This window comes from Podarcis liolepis (genome assembly GCF_965112155.1).
Source record: "Podarcis liolepis genome assembly, chromosome: 8".
Classification (NCBI taxonomy): domain Eukaryota; kingdom Metazoa; phylum Chordata; class Lepidosauria; order Squamata; family Lacertidae; genus Podarcis; species Podarcis liolepis.
In genome coordinates this window covers 75537619-75562993 of record NC_139560.1, presented here as the reverse complement: position 1 = coordinate 75562993, position 25375 = coordinate 75537619, and positions in this window count along the sequence as shown.

Genomic DNA, 25375 nt, shown 5'->3' with positions numbered 1-25375 from the left:
AAGAACCTGAAGGCTGGTCTCCCCCCTCACAGTCCTCTGTTTTTCTCTCTATTTCCATTTGACTGAGGATTCTCATAATTTGTTTAATCCAGCTGCAGGTTTGAATTAGAGTGACTGGATAAGAGGAAGGGACGCAAGGCAGCTTCAACTGAAATTTTAAATGCTCAGTGACAGTCATGGCCCTTTAAGAGAACATACTCTGAAGAGGAGGATGACATGTTGAGGAAAATTTTCTTTTAAAGAATTGTCAGGTGCAGTAGCTTTTACTTTCTATGTAAAATATATAGGGAATATTATTGTTCTAGACCCATGGGCAGCTCAAATGCTTATTTCACCAGAGTACAATCTCCAAAGAGGACAGATTCCCTTTGGAATGTAATTGCAAAAGAACAGAAGTACAACCCATGGGTGGCCATGAAAGGCTTATTGGAAGTCAGCTGAATTTATCACTGTCCCATCTCATTATTGTCAGACATGTGGCCTCTAAGTGGATTAGTATTCTTGTTTAGCTTTTCAGCTAGAATACTGATTACTTTTCTAGCAAAAGATCTTGCTAGTTACAGCCATTGTGGTGTGCTCACTTTTTGAATGTGGTGGTGCTTCCTCCTTTGTTGCCTTGTGCACTTGATTTCATTTCAGTTTGGTGTTTTGAGTGAGTGTGTGCTGCAGGCAAATGACAACAGGTTCTTTCCTGCCCAGTTTTCAGGTTTCAGAAGAGGAACAGCCTGAGCTCTCGGACTTGCGAGATGGCCTTTGGTTCAGTGGTAGATCACTTGCCTCATTTGCAAAAGGTCTGGGGTTCAGTCCCTGGCATCTCAGGGAAGACTAGAGAAGACTCCTATTTGAAACCCTGAAAAGTGCTATCAGTTGGTCTGGACCAGGAGTGGTGAACCTGTATCCTTCCAGATGTTGCTGACCTATAATCTTCATCATCCCTGCTCACTTGCCATGCTGTGAGTCTGATATCCAGAAGGCCACGAGTTTACCATCCCTGGTGTAGACGGTCCTTAACTAGATGTACCAATGGGCCAACTCTGGATAAGGTAGCTTTCCTATGTTTCTAGAATCATAGAATCATAGAATCATAGAGTTGGAAGAGACCACAAGGGCCATCGAGTCCAACCCCCTGCCAAGCAGGAAACACCATCAGAGCACTCCTGACATATGGTTGTCAAGCCATATGGTTCTAGACTGCTCTGTCAGTGCAGAAAGAAATGACTGGTACTTTCAATTTAAATAGGACATATAGAAATCCAGGAAGAAAGAGAATGTGTGCAGGCTTTGGCATTAAGTACCTATGATCCCATGAACCTGAGATTCAAAGCTCTTACTCTGGAACGCTTAAAGCATGAACTAGTGCTCATACCCCGAGTCTACATTCTTGCATTTAAAACCTTTCCAGAAGAGATGAATCACCACTATAAGCTGCTGAGTATCTGATAGCTTGAATGTTGGAGGCTACAAATTTCCCCATTTAAAAGTAAGTACTGGAACAGTGGTATTCAGTAGAAAATTGCCAAAGGCCAACGTGGATGTAAGGAAACTTGAGTTGAGCCTCGGGTGTAGAAAAATGTATTACCGTTAAAAAGAAACAGCCAAGTTATCTCGCTGTAATTGCCATCACTGCATGAAAATTGGGGCTTTGCAAATCCTTGACAGTGAAATGCATCATCCGGTCCATAAATGGCATCTTAGTAGAAATGTGATGGAACCTGTCAGATGTGTTTCATATTTACAAATGTGCTGCATTTCCTGCCACAGCAGTTGGGAACCTCCGGTGAGCATGAAAGCCAATCAAGCTGTGCGGGAAGGTTGTGATTTGCTGCTGGTAAAATTATTTCCTTCCTTCCTCGGGGTGACAAAGGAATTGCAATAATTTTGCTGATTTTTTTTTTTTAAATGGATGATCCATTGCAATTAATACTTTTGCAAGCTGCCCCAGTCTCTGAGCCATGCACAATTCCAGGGGTTCCAGGCACTTATTTGGGGTTCAGTTTCCTTGGAATGAAGGACAGTAGAGACTGTGGTGTCTTTATGATATATGGTTTACTTAAAGATATGATACAACCTGAGCCTATGATGGAAGAGATTATGACATCAACACTGTGGAAGGTCTTGCTTCTCCCATAGTCACAGCCTTGGATTCAAGCAGAATCAAGCATGGCTCTCGCTCTCTGTCTTCCGTCTGCAGCCTGCTATTAGCTCAGCTCAAACACATAACTCTGGCTATTGTTGTTCTCCCTACCAGAGATTGTAGAATCTCTGCTTGTCAAGAGAACCAGTGCATGTCTTTATAGGATTCTAGGTTGGTGATGCCATGGTGTGTGTTTTGTAGCTCTTGAGAAAGGGAACCAGGAACCACACATTTCACCCTTACTTCCCAGAGTAGTTTCTCTTACTGGCACTTTCTCGTGCTGCTGCCTGGATCATCTGCTTGCTGTTGCTTCAAGTTTTGTATGAGGGAGAGGGCAGAGAAGAAGAGAGAACCTCCTGGGATAACTATTTCCTATTGGATGAGTGTTTCCAGAGTGGGTGAAAGGAGAAAATCGACATACCTAAGCATATTGGCCAAATAGTAATGCTGCATATTAATGGCTCTCAAGCTAGGATATTGACTAGACAAGTCAAATATCTACTCTATACAAAGCTGTGTCGATAATTGAACTGTGGTTGATGTTCAGAATGAAATGGACAGGAAAAACATGTTCATTTGTGTGTGTGGTAATTAAAAGCTGCCTAATCAGAAGAAATGTCTAAAAGCTTTTATCCAATTTGAGCAGTGACAAGTAAGTCCACTCAATGCTAGCATGTAATGGAGCTGTCCCCTTTTCTCTTAAGAACTGACTGATGTATTTGGATATACGCTAGCAATCAACATACTGTTTCCACCCCCGCTTACAGCAGGAAATATCAATGGGAGTTTGCTTTCATTGGAAGAGGAGATAAACTGGCACGGCAGTATATGTAGGAGGAAGTCAAATGGAAAGAGGTTCAAATGAGGGAAATGAAGATGGCCAGTGGTTTGAAAGCAAGTTCTGCAAGAAAGAACTGTAAGAACTGGGAATGTTTAGGCTACAGAAGAACTGACAGAGGTGGGGCGTAGTAGACATCTCCATATTCTGAAAGGGATATCACACAGAAGATGGGAAAGCCATTTCTGTTGTCCCAGAGGGCTGGAATAGGTTTACTGCAGCAATAACCAATGTGGATCTCACAGCCCCAGCCCAAAGGCCAATGGTTAGAGATTAGGGGAGTTGTAGTCCAGCAACATCTCAGTGGTATCATGTTGGCTACTCCTGATCTAATGGGTTTAAGATTCAGGAGGGCAGACATCAGTTGAACGTCAGGAGAACCTTAAAGACAAGAGCAACTTTACACTGGAGCCTAGAAGGGTAGTGGGATCACCTTTGGTGATGGTCTTCAAGAAGGGTGGTGGGATCGCCTTTGGTGGTGGTCTTCAAGCAGAGGTGTTGCAGCTATCTCTTGCAGATCTTTTGCAGCTCTGGGTGTCTTGCATTGAGTAGAGAGTTAGACTAGGTGGCCTATAAGAGTTGGTGTCCAAGTAACTTGCTTTCCATTATCCTTTCCTTTTAGCAAATGTTATAAACAATAGTTTCAAACCACGCACACTGGTTCTTTAGTGATTTATTTTTTATTTATTTTTAGTATTGGTCTGATTTGAGAAATGAAGCTGCTGCCATAAAGCTCAAAGCAGTCCTTTCTCCAGCGTGCATACTTTGTGCCTGTCTTTCTTCTCATCATGAAAAGAAACTGCTGCTGTGCAAATATGTCAACAGCCGGTGGGCCTCCTGGGCTGGACATTCTTCAGGCAGCTCTCTAGAAGATGAGGCTTAAAGAGCTCTTCTTCTATTTCAGCAGGGAGGAAAGGTGGCTGGGGAGGAGATTGGATGACAATCGGGAGAAAGTATTACTGGAGGCCAAAGTGTCAGGAAAGCAATCAGCAGATGAGCTGATAAAATGTTGAACGAGCAGAATCCTCTATCGGATGAGCCTCTGAATTAATGATCAAATGAAGTTACGGAAAGATGGAATGGATTTGGAGGATGCTCCGCATTGTGTAATCATTGACTCCCTGTTTGAAAGATGATGGTACCTGCACTAAATCTACAGCAGTAAGAATAATTTTTAAAATCTTACTACATTACAGAGGAAACGGTTATTTGTGTCTAATCTTCAGAAATGCATCATCTTCTGTTTCGCTACATTTGTCAGGATCACCCTCATTAAGAGAATGCAGCACGTTATTTATTAGAACTGTTTGTTAAACAGTGCAAAATAGATAACGGGAACTGCAGAATTCCGGTTTTATTTTTAATAATAAAAAACCTGAGGACTGGAACTAGAACAAATAGCTACATGTTTTTGAATAAATGGATTTTTATTCAGGAGTGGCAGAAGGTGAAAACAGATGAATTGTTACTATATTCTGTACAAAATACAGAATACTATGTTCTGTACTATTTTTCTGTATTATGAGTCAAGAAGCCAAACTAGGTGATTCAAATTCTGATTAACGAGGGGTGCTGATGTATTTGCATGCCGTTGGCTCATGTCATCACTTACTGATCTGCAGCTGGGAGCCTTCTCAAGGAAGACACTTCCCAACTGAATCTGTGTACACACTAAAACTTTAAAGTACAACCAGAGCACATTTCCCCCCTCAAATAATTATGGACACCATAGCTTGTTAAGGGTTGTTGGGAACTAACTCAGTGAAGGGTAAACTACAGGGTCCATAATTCTCTGAGGAAAATAATGTGTTTCAAATGTGGCCATTGCCTCTTTCTGGTTAGAAAGGCATATGTGCTCTGTGTGGGGCTACCTTTGAAGGTGACCCGGAAACTACAACTAATCCAGAATGCGGCAGCTAGACTGGTGACTGGGAGCGGCTGCTGAGACCACATAACACCAGTCTTGAAAGACCTACATTGGCTCCCAGTACATTTCCAAGCACAATTCAAAGTGTTGGTGCTGACCTTTAAAGCCCTAAACGGCCTCGGTCCAGTATACCTGAAGGAGCATCTCCACCCCCATCGTTCTACCCGGACACTGAGGTCCATCTGGCAGTTCCTTCACTGCGAAAAGCTAAGTTGCAGGGAACCAGGCAGAGGGCCTTCTCAGTAGTGGCACCTGCCCTGTGGAATGTCCTCCTGCCAGATGTCAAGGAAATAAACAACTACTAGACTTTTAGAAGACATCTGAAGGCAGCCCTGTTTAGGGAAGCTTTTAATGTTTGATGGATTGCTGTATTTTAATATTTTGTTGGAAGCCGCCCAGAGTGGTTAGGGAAGCCCAGCCAGATGGGCGGAGTATGTATAAATAAATAAATAAACAAACAAACAAATTATTATTATTATTATTATTATTATTATTATTATTATTATTATTATATAAAGGGCTTCCTCTTCTAGCTGAGCTCCTCTTCACATGTCTGTTCTGGTCTTAAACCTTTGCTTCCTTGCAGGGTATCTTCAGGAGAAGAAAAGGCTAAAGAGGAAGTACAGTACCACATGAATCCAGTCCCTAAGCTGGTGGGATGGCGCCTTGTATGTCTCCTTCCAGCAACTCCTGCAGCCAAGCTGGTGTCAAATGCATTGTTCTGCTTTCCTTTGGACCACATCATCGAGGCCAAAAAAAAGGCAGTGTCTTGTCATCTGGGCTGCCCAGGACCTCCATACACCCAGCCCAAGCTTGCACCCCAGGAAGGTCACTTCAGTGCTGCTAACAGGGCTTTGACTTCACCATTGGAGGCACACTCCATTGACAGTCAACAGTGGAGATAGACCATGGCCATTGTGGCTAGTGACCAGTGATGGCCTTATCCTTCATGCGTTTGTCTAACCTAAGATTATCAGCTTTTTCCCAATGAATCTGGGGACACTTTTCAACTTCCTACTAAATAGATGGATTTTGTCAGGGGACTGATTTGTAAATTCGGGGACTGTCCCTGGGAAACGGAGACATCTGGTAACCTTAGTCTAACCCTCTTTTGTAGCCACCCAAGCTGGTAACCGTCACTACCTCTTGCAGATCCCATCGCTTAACTATGTGCTGTGTCCAAAAGGAAGTTTCATCTGTCTGTACTGACTCTCCCAAAATCCAGCTTTGATGAATGGCTTTGAGTTCTACTATTGCGAGAGACGGAGAAAATCTTCATCTTCTTTCTTCATGCCACACATAATTTTGTACCCCTCTATTGTATCTCCTCTGACTTGCCTTTTCTCTGAACTGAAAAGTCCAAAACGCAACAACCCTTTCTTCATAGGTTTGTTGCTCCACCTCTTTGGTCATTTTGTTTGCACTTCTTTTTTTTACCCTTCCCCCACACCACAATATCCTTTTTGAGGTGAGGAGGCAAGAAATATACACCGTATTCCAAATGCAGTCACACCATAATGTCACTATGCACCTGTCAGGTGCCGGCGTGGTTGCTTGAGAGCGAACAGGCAAGACTCCCACCGGTCTTTTCCAGGCTTTATTATCTGTACAAAACATTTACATAACAGGGAGAAATGTAAAATATTTCACTTGGGCAAAAAAAAAATGAGAGGCACAAATACAAGATGGGTGACACCTGGCTTGAGAGCAGTAAAGGATCTAGGAGTCTTGGTTGACCACAAACTTGACATGAGCCAACAGTGTGACACGGCAGCTAAAAAGGCCAATGCAATTCTGGGCTGCATCAATAGGAGTATAGCATCTAGATCAAGGGAAGTAATAGTGCCACTGTATTCTGCTCTGGTCAGACCTCACCTGGAGTACTGTGTCCAGTTCTGGGCACCACAATTCAAGAAGGACACTGACAAACTGGAACGTGTCCAGAGGAGGGCAACCAAAATGGTCAAAGGCCTGGAAACGATGCCTTATGAGGAACGGCTAAGGGAGCTGGGTATGGTTTAGCCCGGAGAAGAGGAGGTTAACGGGTGATATGATAGCCATGTTCAAATATATAAAAGGATGTCATATAGAGGAGGGAGAAAGGTTGTTTTCTGCTGCTCCAGAGAAGCGGACACTGAGCAATGGATCCAAACTACAAGAAAGAAGATTCCACATAAACATTAGGAAGAACTTCCTGACAGTAAGAGCTGTTCAACAGTGGGATTTGCTGCCAAGGAGTGTGGTGGAGTCTCCTTCTTTGGAGGTCTTTAGGCAGAGGCTTGACAACCATATGTCAGGAGTGCTCTGATGGTGTTTCCTGCTTGGCAGGGGGTTGGACTCGATGGCCCTTGTGGTCTCTTCCAACTCTATGATTCTATGATTTACAGTGCAGAGTGTCTCAAGTCCATGTCTGCTCAATCGCTAGCAGAATCTGGGAGTGGGCAGTCCTTAAACTTTCCCCAGCATAGCAGTCTTTTGTCCCCCATCCTACACCTTCCCTCTCTGCGCGTAAACTAACAGCGCAGAGAGGGCATGGGCAAAGGGGGAACTGCCTCCCCCTCGCTTTGCTCAGGCTCAGTGTTGCAGCTCTCTCTAGCATCTTCAGAGCCCTGCATCCCTTCCCCACTGGAGACGGGGCCTCCCTCCTCTCCAGAGGAAGAGCTGCTTCGCACGATCTTCAATCTTCGGAGGCTCCCTGTAACCCAATTGCCCTCTTGCCTCTCGCCTCTGAGCTGATGGCAGTTCCCTGACAGCACCATAGATTTGTATAGTTGCATTATGCTAGCAGCAGTTTTTATTATTATTTTCAATTCCTTTCCTATGTATTCAACTGGGTTGACTTCTTCATCAACCTATGCACCACAACCCTCCCCTCATTAAAAAAAATTATTATCTGCCCTGTCCTTTCTCCCAAAGCAGGTTAATACATGACAAACACACACACACACACACACACAGCATCAATCTGTATTCATATTTTCTTTGGATAGGAATGCATGATTGTTGAAAATCTCAGAAAAGCTGCTGTCCTATGAAAACTCTTATTGGTTTCCTGGCAAATTCTTACATGTTTTGGCTTGCAATTTCGTTGTAAGCAAAGTATGATACCAAGTCAATCTAAAAACCAGGATGATCAAAGTAGGCAGAGTATCATTGTAATAAGTTGTGACATGAATTTTCAAAACATCAGCTTTTAAAAGCAAGGAAATAACTGGCACAGGATATTGTAATTCATGTATTACCCACATTGTAAAAGTATTGAATGTGTCTACAAAGAATGAATATTTCACTATGGTGCAGGAACTGTAACTATATAATCTATAAATTATTTCTAAAGTGTTTTAACCTTGGTGGTTTCCCTTGGTACTTATTTTGAAAAAGAAATGTGCAGTCAGAAAGGCCAGCCACGAATGCTGTTTCTGGCGTAAACAAGAAGTGTATGCGTTATTTGCTAGTAAGTTTTGAAATTCTCCAGCTGTGTTTATTTATTGGACTTTAAATTTAAACCTGCAGTAAAAATGGTTACACCAGTAAAGTGGATCCAAAATATGTCGAATAAGACAGATGGTCCGGGGAATTAAGCATGAGCATATTGCCAATTAACTGAAATATTAAAATGGATTACTTCCATGCTTCTGTTCTGTTGATTTTACGTTTTGTTTTGCAATGATTTATCAATGGGAAACCAATAACAAATAAAGGAAATGAATCCAGCCCCTTGTCTCCTGCTTTCCTTCCAAGCTTCTCTACACCTGGGAGTCCTCAGCTTTCATTGAAAAGCAACACATGCCTAATTACTTTTGAGTAGAGGTGTATTGAATTAAGTCCATCACTTGCTTTCTTTTCAAAAGGATGGTTCCTATATACCACAGCTTGCTTATTCAAAATCAGGGCAAGTGGTGTATAAGTTATATTAGAATTACAGCTGAAGGCTGTTGTTGTTGTTGTTTAGTAGGTTAGTCATGTCCGACTCTTCATGACCCCATGGACCAGAGCACGCCAGGCACTCCTGTCTTCCATGGCCTCCCGCAGTTTAGTCAAACTCACGCTGGTAGCTTCGAGAACACTGTTGAACCATCTTGTCCTCTGTTGTCCCCTTCTCCTTGTGCCCTCAATCTTTCCCAACATCAGGGTCTTTTCCAGGGAGTCTTCTCTTCTCATGAGGTGGCCAAAGTATTGGAGCCTCAGCTTCATGATCTGTCCTTCCAATGAGCACTCAGGGCTGATTTCCTTCAGAATGGATAGGTCTGATCTTCTTGCAGTCCATGGGACTTTCAAGACTCTCCTCCAGCACCATAATTCAAAAGCATCAATTCTTCAGTGATCAGCTTTCTTTATGGTCCAGCTCTCACTTCCGTACATCACTACTGGGAAAACCATGGCATTTATACGGACCTTTGTTGGCAAGGTGATGTCTCTGCTTTTTAAGATGCTGTCTAGGTTTGTCATTGCTTTTCTCCCAAGATCAGCTAAAGGCAGAGATACCCAATTTGCTTTTAATAACATTTGTCTCAAGCTGGTTAACTAGATACTGTCTTGAACCCACTGTGTGCTTACTCTCTTGAGTAGGGCAGCCATTTATACACCACACTTCTCAAATAATCATAAACTGAGACCTGCTGGTATAGGGCAGTATATAAATTTAATAATAATAATAATAATAATAATAATAATAATAATAATGCATCACCAAAAAAAATAGTTCAAAAGTGCATAGATCTGGAAGAAACCCACATGTGCTGATTTCAATTTATAGGTGCAAATTCTAGAAATAATTACTGCAATTTAAATAGAAATACAATACATCGCACCATAATGGAGAAAATTGTGGTGTTGCTGGGTGAATAAGCAGCTTCAAGGACCCTGCTCTTCCTCCTCATGTTTTTTTCCTCTTTAAATTGGACCTGAACTGGACCTATCCCCTGACTGTCCTCCAAATAAAAAAATGCCTTCAAACACAGGCCTGTCTTCTGTAAGGTAGGACAAATAACCTGACTCCTGAATGGTGCAATGATGTGTCTGTGCTTCTGAAAAATAACTAGCTTGGTTTGGAAGTTGTTCTTCTGTACATGCAAATTCTATCTCACACCATTCCCAGTGGTCCCACAAGTCCCAGGAAAAGATTTTTAGGAGGCAGAGGAAAGGGGAGGATGGGAACACCCATTTCCCTGAAGGTGGATTCTGTCCAATTCACAGAAGGGAAGATACAATTCAAGCCATCTAATGGTATCATACACATTTCAGATTGTGGTTCTTTGGGACTACGAAGCTTTAGCTACAGTCCCTAAAGCATTTCACATCAGTGTCCATGCGCCGTTCCACCGAAATGCATTTCACAAAGATACAACTAGTTTTAGAATGTAAATTATGCGAGTGGCAACATTTGGCGTCTTCAAGACAAAAAGAATGCACAGACTGCTCAAGGGGCTGTGGAAATGAAGATTGGCATGAAGTAAAGCAATATTACGAAAATATTTCATGCAAAGCTCGTCATAATTGTATGACAAACAATGAAGGGTGCATTTGGGTGATTGCTGAGTGCATAATTGAGAGTGACTTGCAACGTTCCTTTCTGCAGTTCTGCTTGGATGTCAGTACCAATCGTTTAAAACATGAAATTCAATATCACAATCAAATGTAAGTATTTCTGTTTTCCTCTGAGCATAGATCACAATGGCAGACTATTGGAACTGGCAGATTGGTCTGAAACATATTTTGGGTGCCTTTATTCAGTCAGATTGTGCCTCTAGCTGGGGTACAGCTTGCACAGATTTCTTAATGACTTGGATCTATAGGGAATATGCTGCTCTAAGAGCCCAGTTTGAGTCACTCAACATGCTAGAGGCTGAGTGGGAGAAGCTGGAAACAGCTTTTGTACGTAAACATTAGGTTGTCTGAAAATCCCCCCCTCCCAACCTGCCACAACAGGAACAGATGAGCTGTGTGCTGTTGGAACACATTTCATAGCTGATTTGAATCATCAACAAGGTAAATATTTCAACATTGTGATGGTGTTGTATATGAATCCCATGTTTTGGTCTTGGCATTGGATTAAGCAGCAAATAAATATATTAAAACAGTGACAGAGGCCTACTCAAGTGGTCAACCTGTGTCTGAGTTGTACCACTTCATGTTAAGGAAAGTGAAAAAAGGGTCAATTCTCCATGAGCCAGCAGAAATTGCTGCAGGCATCTTGTGATTATCTTATCTCTCTTACTGGGCAGAATTATCACATAATGCTGGGTAGGAAAGGAGCTCAGGTTACAACATTCACAGTGGGGAAAATGTGGAGCTCAGGTTACAACATTCACAGTGGGGAAAATGTGGAGCAGTATGGAGCAAGAATTGGAACTGTGGAGAAGATTGAAGATTTTGGGAACAGTTGCAGAACTTTGCAAGCAACTGGACTTTGACCCTCTCTGGGCTCAGAGAGTGAAGACTTCTTGTAGCAACAGTTAATAGTGTGTGTATATAGTGTGCATTTTTCTTTGCCAAGTAAAAGCTATCTCTGCTACACAGTTGTTTCCTTTGGTGATCGTAACCACTTGACTACATTTCTGTGGAGCATGCAGAACACCCACCAGAGGTGAGTGCATGTATGCAAAGCAATTCCTTCACATCGAGAACCAGCAAATCAGCACCACCTTCCACACCTTGCTTGGGACAGGGTATGTGTAGATCTGAAGCAAGGAGCCAAAGTTAATCAGGTATAAAGAAGGTAAGTAAAATGTTTGTGGAATTATCAGCTTCCAGATTCCTAAGCTCCTGTTTAAACCATTGAATCACGTGACAACCATGATGTCATTATGTGAGTTTTTAGGAACAGACACTTTTATCTATATGACCCATGCCAAAAAAAATGTATGAACATCCAACAATTTCCTCCTCTCTATGCTAACTTGTGTTGCCTCTTGATGATGTAAAGAGCTCCAATTCCACAGATTTATGTCCCACTCTGCATCCTCCATCTATCAGTCCACCTATCCCCTTTCAGCACCAAACCATGTCATTCTGCCTGACCCAAATGAAAGTACAGAGAAAAGCAGAGGTGGCCATTGTCTTGCTATTTATTGCATTTCAGTTTTTGGTCTAAGGTTTCGGATTACAGTGTTGTGGGGGAAGCTAATAGAAAATAAGAATCAGATGGAATGTGGTGGGGGAAGAGATAGATAAGGAGTTAGACGGAATGCCGTTAGTTGAAAATTGTCACGTCGGTGGAATGAAGTAAGGAAGGTTTCACAATGAAGGGTCACATAAAGGTGCTATGTAAACTAACCATGTTGTATAAACTCCCCATTGCCCATGATTATGCAAAGCTCACCTAAGAGGCGAAGTAAAGCATCACCTTTGACACATCATGACCTAGCTCTATAGGTAAACAATGGATTTCCATCCTATATTTGTTATATAAATGTTGAAGTGTGTCTAAATCACTGAGCCTCTTGGGCTTGCCGATCGGAAGCTTGGAGGTTTGAATCCCCGCGATGGAGTGAGCCCCCATTGCTCTGTCCCAGCTCCTGCCAACCTACTCAGTTTGAAAGCACACTAGTACAAGTAGATAAATAGGTACCACTGCGGCGGGAAGGTAAACAGTGTTTTCATGTGCTCTGGCTTCCATCATGGTGTTCTGTTGAGCCAGAAGTGGTTTAGTCATGCTGGCCACATGACCCGGAAAGCTGTCTGTGGACAAACACCAGTTCCCTTGGCCTGAAATTGAGATGAGCGCCACAACCATGTAGTCACCTTTGACAGGGCTTAACTGTCCAGGGGTCCTTTACCTTTACCTTACGATTGCTTGCAAGAACCCTGCATTGCAGTTGGGATAATTTTGCTTTGTGGGGGGAAGAACCCCATAATCTCTACATTCAGTGAAGGGTTAGAATTTGAGCAAACTCAAAAATCCATGAATTTAGCAAGGGTTGTAAATAGAACTGGCTAACAAGAGGGAAGTATAAATATGTGGTCTGTGTGTATTTGTGGCTTGTGAGAGAGAGGAGGAGATACACTTGGGTCAAGAGGAGAGAAGTATTTGTGGTGTTTGTGTGTTTGTGTGTGTGTGTGAGAGAGAGAGAGAGAGAGAGAGAGAGAGAGAATGGGGTCACACCCGGTTTTGCCTCTGGGGCTGTGAAGGATGTATGTGTGCCAGTGATCTGTACATATGTGGTATAAGTACAGTGGTACATCATGTTAAGAACTTAATTTGTTCCGGAGGTCTGTTCTTAACCTGAAACTGTTCTTAACCTGAGGTACCACTTTAGCTAATGGGGCCTCCTGCCGCTGCGTGATTTCTGTTCTCATCCTGAAGCAAAGTTCTTAACCCGAGGTACTATTTCTGGGTTAGGGGAGTCTGCAACCTGAATTGTCTGTAACCTGAAGCGCCTGTAACCCGAGGTACCACTGTACCTAGGATGAAAGCTAGATGAGTGATGGGAAGTTTTTTCAGTTTTTTGGTGGCTCTGGAAAAGTGACAAAGGTTGGTTTTTTTGTTTTTTGTTTTAATAAGGAAAATCAAAAAGAGAGACCAGACTTGCCTTCCCTCTACAGACTCTTGCATTTTTATTTCCTATAGTGGGACTGTTTATCCTTTCATGAAGATCCTAGGACAGAAGTGGATTGTTTAAAATGAAAAGTGTGGGCAAAAAACACTACTTTTGGTAGTTTGGCTTCTGTGCACGAGAGAACACTGAACTGAACATAGGCCATGTTTGTTTGTTTGTTTGTTAGAAAATGTTTGTTAGCTCATGACTTACATACAGTTAGTGTTAATGAAGCCGAAGTGGGGAAACGCTGATTGCTGTGTTAAAAGAAAATATTTTGAGAGGCTTCAGCAAAATGGCTGGTATAAATAGATTTCTGCTAAGAACACTGCAAATAGCATTGAAGCACTGAGCTCATTTTCTATGTATACGCAGGTATAATCTTGCATTCTCAACAAAGGTATTAATCCTTTACTGAACACTAGTTATTGTGCCACCCACCCACCCCCAAAAAAATGTGAGCAAACCACAGACAAATGGATGATTCACAGAAAAGTATAAAGACCTTGTTTCTAAAAAGGGGTGGTGATAGAATTCTTGAGCAGGGCAGCGGGGTAGAGAAAACGAAAAGAAGTGGATATGCATTTGGGAGATGAGAGTGGGGAAGGCAAGGCAAGGCAAGAGCCCAGGATTAGATTTACTGCAGATCTAGGTTGGCAAGTTGCAATTGTACTATTAGGAATTGGAGGGGGGCAGATCCTGCCGAAATCTCTACATTCAGCGCAGAGGCGGAGCTTACTACTCTGGCACCCAGAGCGGCACACATGCTGTGCACCCGGGGGCAGGGTGAGTGTCCCAGAGGGGTGGGGAGGTGATGTCACCCCCCCTCAGGGATGACACCCGGGGCGAACCACACCTACCACACCCCTTCCTCCGCCAGTGATTCAGTGAAGGGTCAGAGTTTGAGCAAGCACATGGATTCCTGAACTTAGCAACAGCTGGGAAAAGCACGAGCTCATTTCCTTATGAGGTCAGATCCTCCAAGTATCCCTATTTTCCAGGGACAATCCTGGATTTACAGAAGCCATCCATGTTTCAGATGTGATCATGGAATGTCCTGCTTTTCCTTAGGATGTCCCTATTTTCATTGGAGAAATGTTGGATGGTATGGAGTTATGCAACCTCTGAGCCAAGGAGATAAGTAACAATACAATCTTTAGAAGACATCTGAAAGCAGCCCTGTATAGGGAAGTTTTTTAGTGATTAATGTTTTATCATATTTTTATATATGCTGGAAGCCACCAAGAGTGCTTGGGGCAACCCAGTCAGTTGGGGGAGTAGAATAATAATAATAATAATAATAATAATAATAATAATAATAATAATTATGATGATGATGATGATGTCCCTATTTTGATTGGAGAAATATTGAAGGGTATGTTACAGAAAGCATTTTAAGGTTGTTTTCGAGTTCCTCTTGTTCTCATGAAACATTTTATGCACATTGCTTAGAAATCCTAATGATTTAGTGGTATATAAATAGTATACCTTAAAAATGCCTTATTTAAACGCAAGACAAAAATTGGGTGACAACCAGTTTATATATCTGTAGCTACCTTTCTGTAGCTCTGTGTGTCACCTTTTCAATTGACACAAATCTCATTCCCTGGTTGGGCCCTTTCCCTGTACATTTACACCGTACCAAATTGCACACAGTGTGCAACTTGCCAATGCAGTCCGCTACGTCCCTAGCGAGGGCTAAAAAATAAGGCAGGCTACTTAGCTTGGTCAGCAGCACAAAATGAGCTCTCTGTGAAAAATACAGATCATGAACAGGGGCTTGAGAAGTAAAAAGAACTGGATGATAATAGGTCAGATTACAATAGCGGCTGCAAAAGGAGAGGCAGCGTGGAGAAATACAAAATTAAGTAACGGAACAAAGGAAGATGGAGGATATTGGAAGATTGTGAATGTGTTGGTGGGAAGGAGAATATTACATTTCTAGTCGGTGGAAATATTACAGGTGTTAGAGATAAGAAGAACAAAGAAATGAACAAGGATACTAGCTTTCATTAGTCAATTCCTAGACTGCCTAAAGATGAAATTTATTCATGGTTAAGAATATATATATATATGCCACATTTTAATGCTGAACTTTTGAAGCATTCCTATCAATCAGAGTTACAAATGGAGAAGGCTACACCAGACTAGAAGACTCAGATTCTCTGTGTCCTCAATTAGCCGGTTCTGTATTGAAAGACGTGATTGATGCTCACAATTTGTGAAGAACAGCTTTTGAATTTGACACCAACAGTTCTGAGGGTTTGTGCAGAACATCAAGGGGCTCCAATAAATTACCAAGTTCAGCAGCTGTCAGTTTGGATTCTGGGGTTGCTCTATGCCACCCTTCCATGGTCAGTGACCAGCTGGCTTGCAAATCCCTAATGAGTACTAATATCTGTACGTACATTATGAGTCCAACCAAGCAGCTGCTGGCTGGCAATTCTGTTGACTAGGTGGTGAGGCAAGCATGTCGCCCTTATGCTTTTACCACACAGTGTGTAGCATGGGGTCTCCATGTGAAGATATGTGCACACCTAAATCATGTATGCCCAGTTCCATTTTTAAGGGGGAAGAATTCTGCAGATCAAGGTTCCGTAACTACAAGACTTTGTAAAGTGTCCCGTCAATGGTGGGGTGGAGATCCTGTGGCCCATGGGCTGGATGTGGTTACAGGCTTCATTCCATCTGGTATGTTCTCAGCTCCCTCATACCTTTCAACATTTCTCAAATGAAAATAAAGGTAAAGGGACCCTTGACCATTAGGTCCAGTCATGACTGACTCTGGGGTTGCGGCGCTCATCTCGCTTTATTGGTCAAAGGAGCCGGTGTACAGCTTCCGGGTCATGTGGCCAGCATGACTAAGCCGCTTCTGGAGAACCAGAGCAGCACATGGAGGCACCGTTTACCTTCCCACCCGAGCGGTACCTATTTATCTACTTGCACTTTGACGTGCTTTCGAACTGCTAGGTTGGCAAGAGCAGGGACTGAGCAACGGGAGCTTACCCCGCCACGGGGATTCGAACCGCCGACCTTCTGATCGGCAAGCCCTAGGCTCTGTGGTTTAACCCACAGCACCACCCACGTCCCTCAAATGAAAATAGGGGTGTCGTCGTCGTCCTCCTCCTCCTCCTCCTCCTTCTTCTTCTTCACCACCCATCTGACTGGGTTACTCCAGCCACTCTGGGCTGCTTCCAACATACAGTGATACCTCGAGTTGCAAACGCCTCAGGTTACAAACACTTCAAGTTACAAACTCTGCTAACCTGGAAGCATTACCTTGAGTTGAGAACTTTGCCCCAGGATGAGAACAGAAATCGTGTGCTGGCGGCACAGCAGCAACAGCAGCAAGAGGCCCCATTAGCCAAAGCACGCCTCTAGTTAAGAACAGTTTCAGGTTAAGAACAGACCTCCAGAATGAAGTTCGTAACTAGAGGTACCACTGTATATAAAAGCATAACAAAACATTGGACTTCCGGTCGGTGCCAGCGCTTAATGGCGGTCCTAGCCCCGAGCTCCGGGGAAGGACTGCTTCGCAAGTTCGGGTCTTACCTGCTACGGCAAGCGGGGGACCCCTAAAATCCCAGGCGCTGAAGCCTGAGAACAAGGAGACTCGGTGGGCACCTTTGCGCCCCCCGGTACCGTGAAAGCGACACCGGGAGCGAGCGCGGTGCTGAGAGTCGCTACCCAGCCTGCGAAGTGAAGCCGCGTCGCCATTAGCGGAGAGCGCCGATTCCTTCCTGAAAAGAAAATTCGGACTGAATTCCCGTGAGTAAGACTTGAAAAATAACTGGGACCCTCTAAACTTTAAAATTTGAACTAAAAACGGGGGAGATCTAAACAAAGGAAGTCTGCCTCCCCCCGACTGCATGAAAGTGAAAGCAACGGAGCTCTAAACTTGCATCCGTTTAAACCAGCTCTTTAATCAGCTAAACCGGACATTTGGACCTTTGATCTCCCCTCCAGCTAGCAGGGCAGAGGGGAGGTGAATTGGACTAATAATTGCATGATCTATTGGAAGTTAAAAATCTCTGCCGTCTCACCCATCTGAAAGCATGAAACGGTCTGCCTTTTTTTTTTTAGCACACTGAACTGACTTTTCCCTGTAAAGTGATATCTTGATACAAAGTTCCCACAGTGTCTGGCTACTCTGTAGTATAAGAAGAAATAATACAAACTGGATAACTGTGGCAGCTTAAAGCTACAAGCTTTCTAGCAATATTGATTTGGACTGTGTTAAGCTCTTGTTTTGTATTCTGGACAATCTCCCCTGTTTTTTGTACTTGGAACATTGTTCTATGGCCATTTTGATTTGCTCCCTCTAGAGGATAAAGTAAAGTTTGCCACAGCTTGACGGTGGAACTTTCCAAGGGAGAAAATTCCCGTGGGAAGTGACCTTGACATGAGTGGCCCACAAGAAGAGATAGTCACAAGAGCTAAGACCAAGCACCATCAGCAACAACAACAGCTGCAGCAACAACAGGCAAAGAAAAGAGGATCAATTTCAGGCCCAACAACTGGAGCAGCAGGAACAACAGGACAAGATAAAGGGACAGCCGTCTCTATGGAAGCTGTGACAGATGCGCTGCTTAAGATCAACCAAACTTTGGAGTCTTTAACAAAACAGACCTCAGAGAACACACTAAAATTAACAGAAATTTCAGTAAGATTAAACCAGAATACAGAATCTATAAATAAACTGGTGGAGGAAAATGCCACTACGCGTCAAATTGCGGAAGATGCCAAGGCTACAGCGGGAGAGACACAGGAGAAATTAGAGCCGATTGCCAAGAAGGTCTATGAGCATGACTCAACTTTGGCCTTGTGGGACTTACAGAGGAAAGAGAGAAACTTAAAATTAAGACTGATCCCGGAGAACGAAAGAGACAACCTTGTGGAATATCTGACACGGGAGTTTGTGGACTGCTGGGACCTTGAGGAAGACGAATTCAAAATTACGACTGCTTTTAGACTGGGAAAAAAGCAAGACAGAAAGACCCCGAGAGACTGTTTGATTACATTCAGATCCAAGGAGGAAAGAGACAAAATATTAAGACTACACTTTGAAAAGGCCTTGCAAATTGGAAATTCAACTGCACAGTTCTTCAAAGACATCCCAAAATATATTTTGGATTTAAGAAACTTCTACAAGGACTTAGCTCTTCTGCTAAAGAAAAATTCCATCCGTTTCAGGTGGGAGTTCCCACAAGGACTGTCATTTGACTACAAGTTAAAGAAGGTAAAAATAAAGACAATTCAAGATAAAGAAAAATTTTTGGCAAGATATCAGGAGGAGCTACAGAAGGGGATTGTGGACGTACTTGGAGAACAGAGGAGAGCACTGGAGATCCTGAATCTCTCGACTGGACAAAAACCACCACCATCAGAAGAAGAGCAACAACTTGGAGCTGTTGGAGGAGCCTTAGGAAAATAACAAGATGGCTCTGCAATTCCTTAGTTGGAATTGTAATGGACTCAATGTGCCTTTGAGGAGAAGACAAGTATTTCACATACTGAATAGAGAACAATTGGACTTGATATGTCTACAAGAAACTCACATAACCAGAGCCCACAGGAGACTACTTATAAATAAAAGGCTAGGACAAGAATTTATCTCATCAGACAAAGTCAAGAAGAGAGGAGTTGTAATATATGTTAAGGAAAAATGGGCTCCAAAAATGATATTTAAGGATGAACAAGGGAGATATCTGGCAGTGGAAATACAAATTCAAGGAGAAAAATTTTTAGTGGTTGGAATTTATGCGCCAAATGAAGGCAAATCTGACTTCTTTAAGAGACTTCATGAAACTCTTTCTGACTATTTGGATTACAATATGATAATCATGGGAGACATGAATGGTGTGGTCTCCACCAACATGGACAAGGCACAAAGACTAACAGTTAGTAAAGAAGGGAGACTCCCTAAGACTTTTTTTGAAATGACAGAAAATATGGACTTGATAGACATATGGAGAACAAGGAACCCTCTGGAGAGAGAGGGAACCTTCTTCTCCCAAGCAATGATGACCTGGACCAGAATTGATCAAATTTGGGTTACTAGTGGAATGGCTCCAAAGATTAAGAAAGTGGAAATCTGCCCAAAAACTTGCTCCGACCATAACGCCGTGAAGATGGAGATGAAACTTACAACAACTGGTCAATTCAGATGGAGAATGAATGACACCCTCTTTCGGGACAAGGAGATTCTTATGAAGGCCCAAAAGACTTTAAAAGATTATTTCGAAATAAATATGAGGACCGACGTGGAGAAAAGAGTGATCTGGGATGCAAGTAAAGCGGTCATGAGAGGATTCTTGATTCAACAAAATTCAATAAAGAGGAAAAAACAAAACGAGAAAAAAGAGAAGCTATCGGAAATGATAAAGGAAGGAGAGAGAAAATTAAGAACAAAACCAAAATCTCAGGACATCTTAAGAGAGATCAAGTTATATCAAACACAATATATGGAATTGATGAACCAAGAGATTGAATGGAAGATAAAGCAAATGAAGCAAAAGACTTTTGAATCAGCAAATAAATGTGGTAAACTTTTGGCATGGCAATTGAAGAAAAGGCAGAAACTAAATACAGTTACAAGCCTGGAGGTGGATGGAAAGAATATATCTAAACCTAATGAAATTAGAAACTGCTTCGTAAGTTATTTCAAAAAGCTTTACACTCAAGGCCCCCAAAATGAAGAAGATATAGACAAATTCCTTGGAAAATATGGATTACAAAACATCTCTCATCAAAGTAAGATGGACTTGAACCAGAGAATCTCAGAACAAGAGATAGAGGCTGCTATTCAGAACATGCAATTGGGCAAATCTCCGGGACCAGATGGATTGACTTCCAGATACTACAAATCGTTGAAGGAATGGCTAACTCAACCACTAAGAGAAGTGTGCAACGAGATCCTTGAGGGAAAAAGGGCCCCTGAATCGTGGCAAGAGGCATATATTTCACTCATACCAAAGTCAGAGACTGAAAAGACCCAACTTAAGAACTACCGCCCAATATCACTCCTCAATGTGGATTACAAAATTTTTGCAGACATTTTGGCAAAAAGATTTAAAAGAGTATTGATGGAGAAGATTCATAAGGACCAAGCAGGTTTTCTCCCCAAAAGACACCTGGCAGACAATGTAAGGAATGTAATAGACATTCTGGAAAAGCTAGAGGTGAATATAAACACTAAAGCAGTACTGATTTTTGTGGACGCGGAGAAGGCCTTTGACAACATTTCTTGGAGTTTTATGAGAAAGAATCTTCATGGGATGGGGGTAGGCCAGGGTTTTGAGAATGGTATGGCTGCAATATATTCTGAACAAAAAGCTAAACTGATTGTAAATAATGTTATGACGGAGGAACTTAAGATAGAAAAAGGAACACGACAGGGGTGCCCGATTTCCCCATTACTTTTTATTTCAGTTCTGGAGGTGTTGCTGAACATGATAAGAAATGACCAGCAGGTTAAAGGTGTGCAGGTCGGAGCTAAACATTACAAGTTAAGAGCGTTCGCAGATGACCTGGTATTGACTTTGCAAGAGCCAAACACTAGTACAAAAAAGGTTTTAGAAATAATACAACAGTTTGGCCAGGTAGCTGGATTTAAGTTGAACAAGCAAAAAACTAAAGTTTTAGGGAAAAACTTAACAGATATGGAAAAGGAGAAATTTCAAGAGGAAACAGGTTTGACTGTGGTAAAGAAGGTGAAATACCTAGGGGTTTATTTAACATCTAAAAATCTGAATTTGTACAAGGACAATTATGAAAAATGTTGGTCAGAAATTAAAAAAGATCTAGAAATATGGTCAAATTTGAAACTGTCAATGCTAGGCCGAATCGCTGTGATTAAAATGAATGTATTGCCTAGAATGCTTTTTCTGTTTCAGACCTTGCAGATTCTCGACAAGATGGAATGTTTCAAGAGGTGGCAGAAAGATATTTCGAAATTTGTCTGGCAGGGCAAAAAGCCCAGAATTAAATTCAAAATATTAACAGATGCCAAAGAAAGAGGGGGTTTTGCCCTGCCGGACTTAAAATTGTACTACGAGGCAGCAGCTTTCTGCTGGCTGAAAGAATGGATGCTCCTCGAGAACACTGATATCTTGGATCTGGAAGGTTTTAACAATGCTTTTGGTTGGCATGCATATCTTTGGTATGATAAAGTAAACAGCGCTTTTAAAAATCACATTGTTAGGAAAGCATTGATTAATGTTTGGATAAGATACAAAGATCTATTGGAAAATAAAACCCCTAGATGGGTGTCACCAGTGGAGGCCAAAGCAGTGAAGAGACTCAATACGGAGGCCGGATGGCCGAAGTATTGGGAAATCTTAGAACAGGATGGAGACAAGTTCAGACTACAAAGTCAGGAGAAATTGAAGCATAAAGTTGGAAACTGGTTTCAATATCGTCAAATAATGGAATTTTTTAAACAGGACAGGAAAATTGGTTTCCAGGTGGAAAAATCAAAATTAGAAACTGAACTGTTAGAACCCAATACTAAGATTTTATCTAGAATGTATAACTTGCTGTTGAAATGGAACACACAGGATGAAACAGTAAAATCTGCTATGATTAAGTGGGCTCAGGATGTTGGACATAACATCATGTCAGCTGACTGGGAATGGTTATGGAACACCGGTATTAAATTTACGGCATGTAATGCCTTAAAGGAAAACATTATGAAAATGGTATACAGGTGGTACATGACCCCAGTCAAGCTGGCAAAAATCTATCATTTGCCTGATAATAAATGTTGGAAGTGTAAAGAGACTGAAGGTACCTTTTATCACCTTTGGTGGACTTGCCCGAAGATTAAGGCCTTCTGGGAAATGATCTATAATGAAATGAAAAAGGTACTTAAATGTACCTTTCCCAAAAAGCCAGAGGCCTTTCTTCTGGGCATTGTCGGCCAATTGGTGACAAAGAAGGATAGAACTTTTTTTATGTATGCTACAACAGCGGCAAGAATACTCATCGCAAAGTATTGGAAGACACAAGATTTACCCACTCTGGAAGAATGGCAGATGAAAGTGATGGACTATATGACATTGGCCGAGATGACAGGCAGAATCCGTGACCAACGAAAAGAGACGGTGGAAGAAGACTGGAGAAAATTTAAAAGTTATCTGAAGGACTATTATAAACTTAATGAATGTTAAAAATGTCGTGGTTTTCAGAAACAAGGGGGTACAGGGATATATGGTTAGAAGATAGAAAAGGACTAAGTTGACAGAGATTTGAAAGCAATAATTGGGAGTTGCTAGTTGAAGTATGGACATTGGGATGCAGAGAGGGGGGGTATGGGGAAGTCCAAGAAAAGAGGTTTATAAGAAAATATGTATGAAACTATGCGTGTTTGTTTGTCATTTTCATTGTTTGTTTGTCTTTTTAAAACGTTGTAAAACCAATAAAAATTTTATAAAAAAAAAAATAAAAGCATAACAAAACATTAAACTTTTTTAAAAAAAACTTCCCTGGATTGGGCTGTCTTCAGATGGCTTAGGGGTTGGATAACTCCATACCTTCCAACATTTCTCCTATGAAAATAGGGACTTCTTATTTCATACCCTCCAACATTTCTCCTATGAAAATAGGGATGTCCTAAGGAAATGTGGGACATTCCAGGATCAAAGCATAGTTGCATCTTTCAGGAGACATTGAAAGGGGAGCAAGGTACCCAAAGGTGGGTAGGAGAAGGAAGAGGAGGAGAGAGAAGGAGACGGGGAGATGAGAGTTGCAAAGAGAGACAGGGAGACAGAGACAGGCAGACAGGCAAACAGAGAGACAGAGAGAGAGATTGTTACACAAGTATCAAAAGTTGCAAGTCGCAGGCAGAACAGTGAACTGAATTTGAACAGGTGACATTTGTCAATGGAAGAGTAAAGGTTGTCCACATAAGTGGTTTAATTTGTTATAGCATGTATATTTTTTGTTTTTATATTGTAAACCATCCTGTAATCCTCAGATGAAGGGCATTATAGAAAACAATAACAATAACAACAATAATAATAATTGCCCACTTCCATTTTGTCGGCTGCAAACTGCAAGGCTGCACCCAGTTGCTGCACAAGTGTGAATGCAAAGGAGTTAGTTGTAGAGAGGTCACTTAGTGCCCAGTTTAAGATGCCGTGTGTATATCGCTCACAGATTTCCACAGCTGACAGCCCCTAATTTTAGTTAATTACTCAATCTATTTCCCTATTCACATAAGCTCACTTCTGTCTTTTTTGTTCAGACACTAATGAGCTTACTGGGGCATGTCTGCCTCCTAGGCTTTTAATCTATGAAGCAAGCCATCATTTATCTTTTCTTCAACCTTTTGATAGATGCTATTCATTCTGTGTATTTCAGACTGCCACTTCATCATCTGTACATTCCTAAGCAAATGTCTGGGCACATTCTCTTAATTTGGTTTCACCAAAGAACTGAATGGTTTGGCTGCTTGATTTTAAGCTGCCAGCAGAGAGGCATTCCACTTGGTGCCAATTTTCTAGCAATGTTCTTGTTCCTTAGCAGTGTAACAGCAGAACTCAGCAGGTGAAGGGTTTTTTTTGGCATGAAGTCAGAAGAGAATGATTCATTTGTTGGGTTTCTTCCTGTTATGCTGCTAAAGAATAGGAACTTGGGCAGAAACAGAAATGGCAGCTGTAGGTACGGCTGGCATTTTCTGGCACATTAAGTTACTCTATATGTAATATCTGAGAGGTCAAAGATGCTCATTCCCCATCAGCTAGGAACATACAAAACTGATATGAAATCAACACATTGACCCATCTGGATCAGTATTGTGTACACTGTCTAGCCAAGGGAGCGGGTGGCACTGTGGTCTAAACCACTGAGCCTCTTGGGCTTGCTGATCAGAAGGTTGGCGGCTCGAATCCCTGTGACGGGGTGAGCTCCCTTTGCTCTGTCCCAGCTCCTGCCAACCTAGCAGTTTGAAAGCATGCCAGTGCAAGTAGATAAATAGGTACCACTGTGGCAGGAAGGTAAATGGCGTTTCCATCCACTCTGGTTTCCGTCACGGTGTTCCATTGTGCCAGAAGCGGTTTAGTCATGCTGGCCACATGACCCAGAAAGCTGTCTGTGAACAAACGCTGGCTCCCTTGGCCTGAAAGCGAGATGAATGCCGCAACCCCATAGTCGCCTTTGACTGGACTTAACTGTCCAGGGGTCCTTTACCTTTAGGAGAATGGAGGGTAAGGTTCCATTGTGGAAGTAGACCACTGCACTAGTAGAACATCGGTGTTGGATATGATTATACACAGCACTCTTTCTGCTGACTGACGTACAAAGGGACTTTGTAAATTTGATGTAATCAAAATTATCTATGTAAAAATAAATGAGGCCAGTCCACTTTCTCTCAGGATTGTCAGGCACCTATAATTCTCCTTGGTCACAATTTGGCATCCCATTAGAGAACATATCTGCTGCTTCCTTGCTTGTCCATTTATTTTCTGTGCGCATCTCATACACAAACACACAGACACAGACACAGACACACATCCATCCATCCATGCCTACTCTGATTTTTCGATTGTGAATCATTTCTGATTCATAATAGACACTTGAAAGATGCCTGGTAATTGAGCTTCTCATTTACAGGATTTGTGGTTCAATGAGATGTTGCATCAATCAGCATTGAAGCAATTATTTAATTTGCAAGTATAAATGAGATCACATAATATTTATGTAATTAGCACATATAAACAAGGGGAGATAATTCCAGGATGGGGGGGGGGGGGAGACTGTGGTGCCATTACTGACAAGGAACGTCAACATCACATTTTGTTGCTGAAAAACACCTACTTTGCATAATTAAAACACTTACAGTGATAGGGTTGCCTAAGCCTTAACTTTTTTTCAAAAAATAATAATTATATTGTTGATGCAATCAGTGGTTTAACTGAATCAAGTTACATAGCACTGTG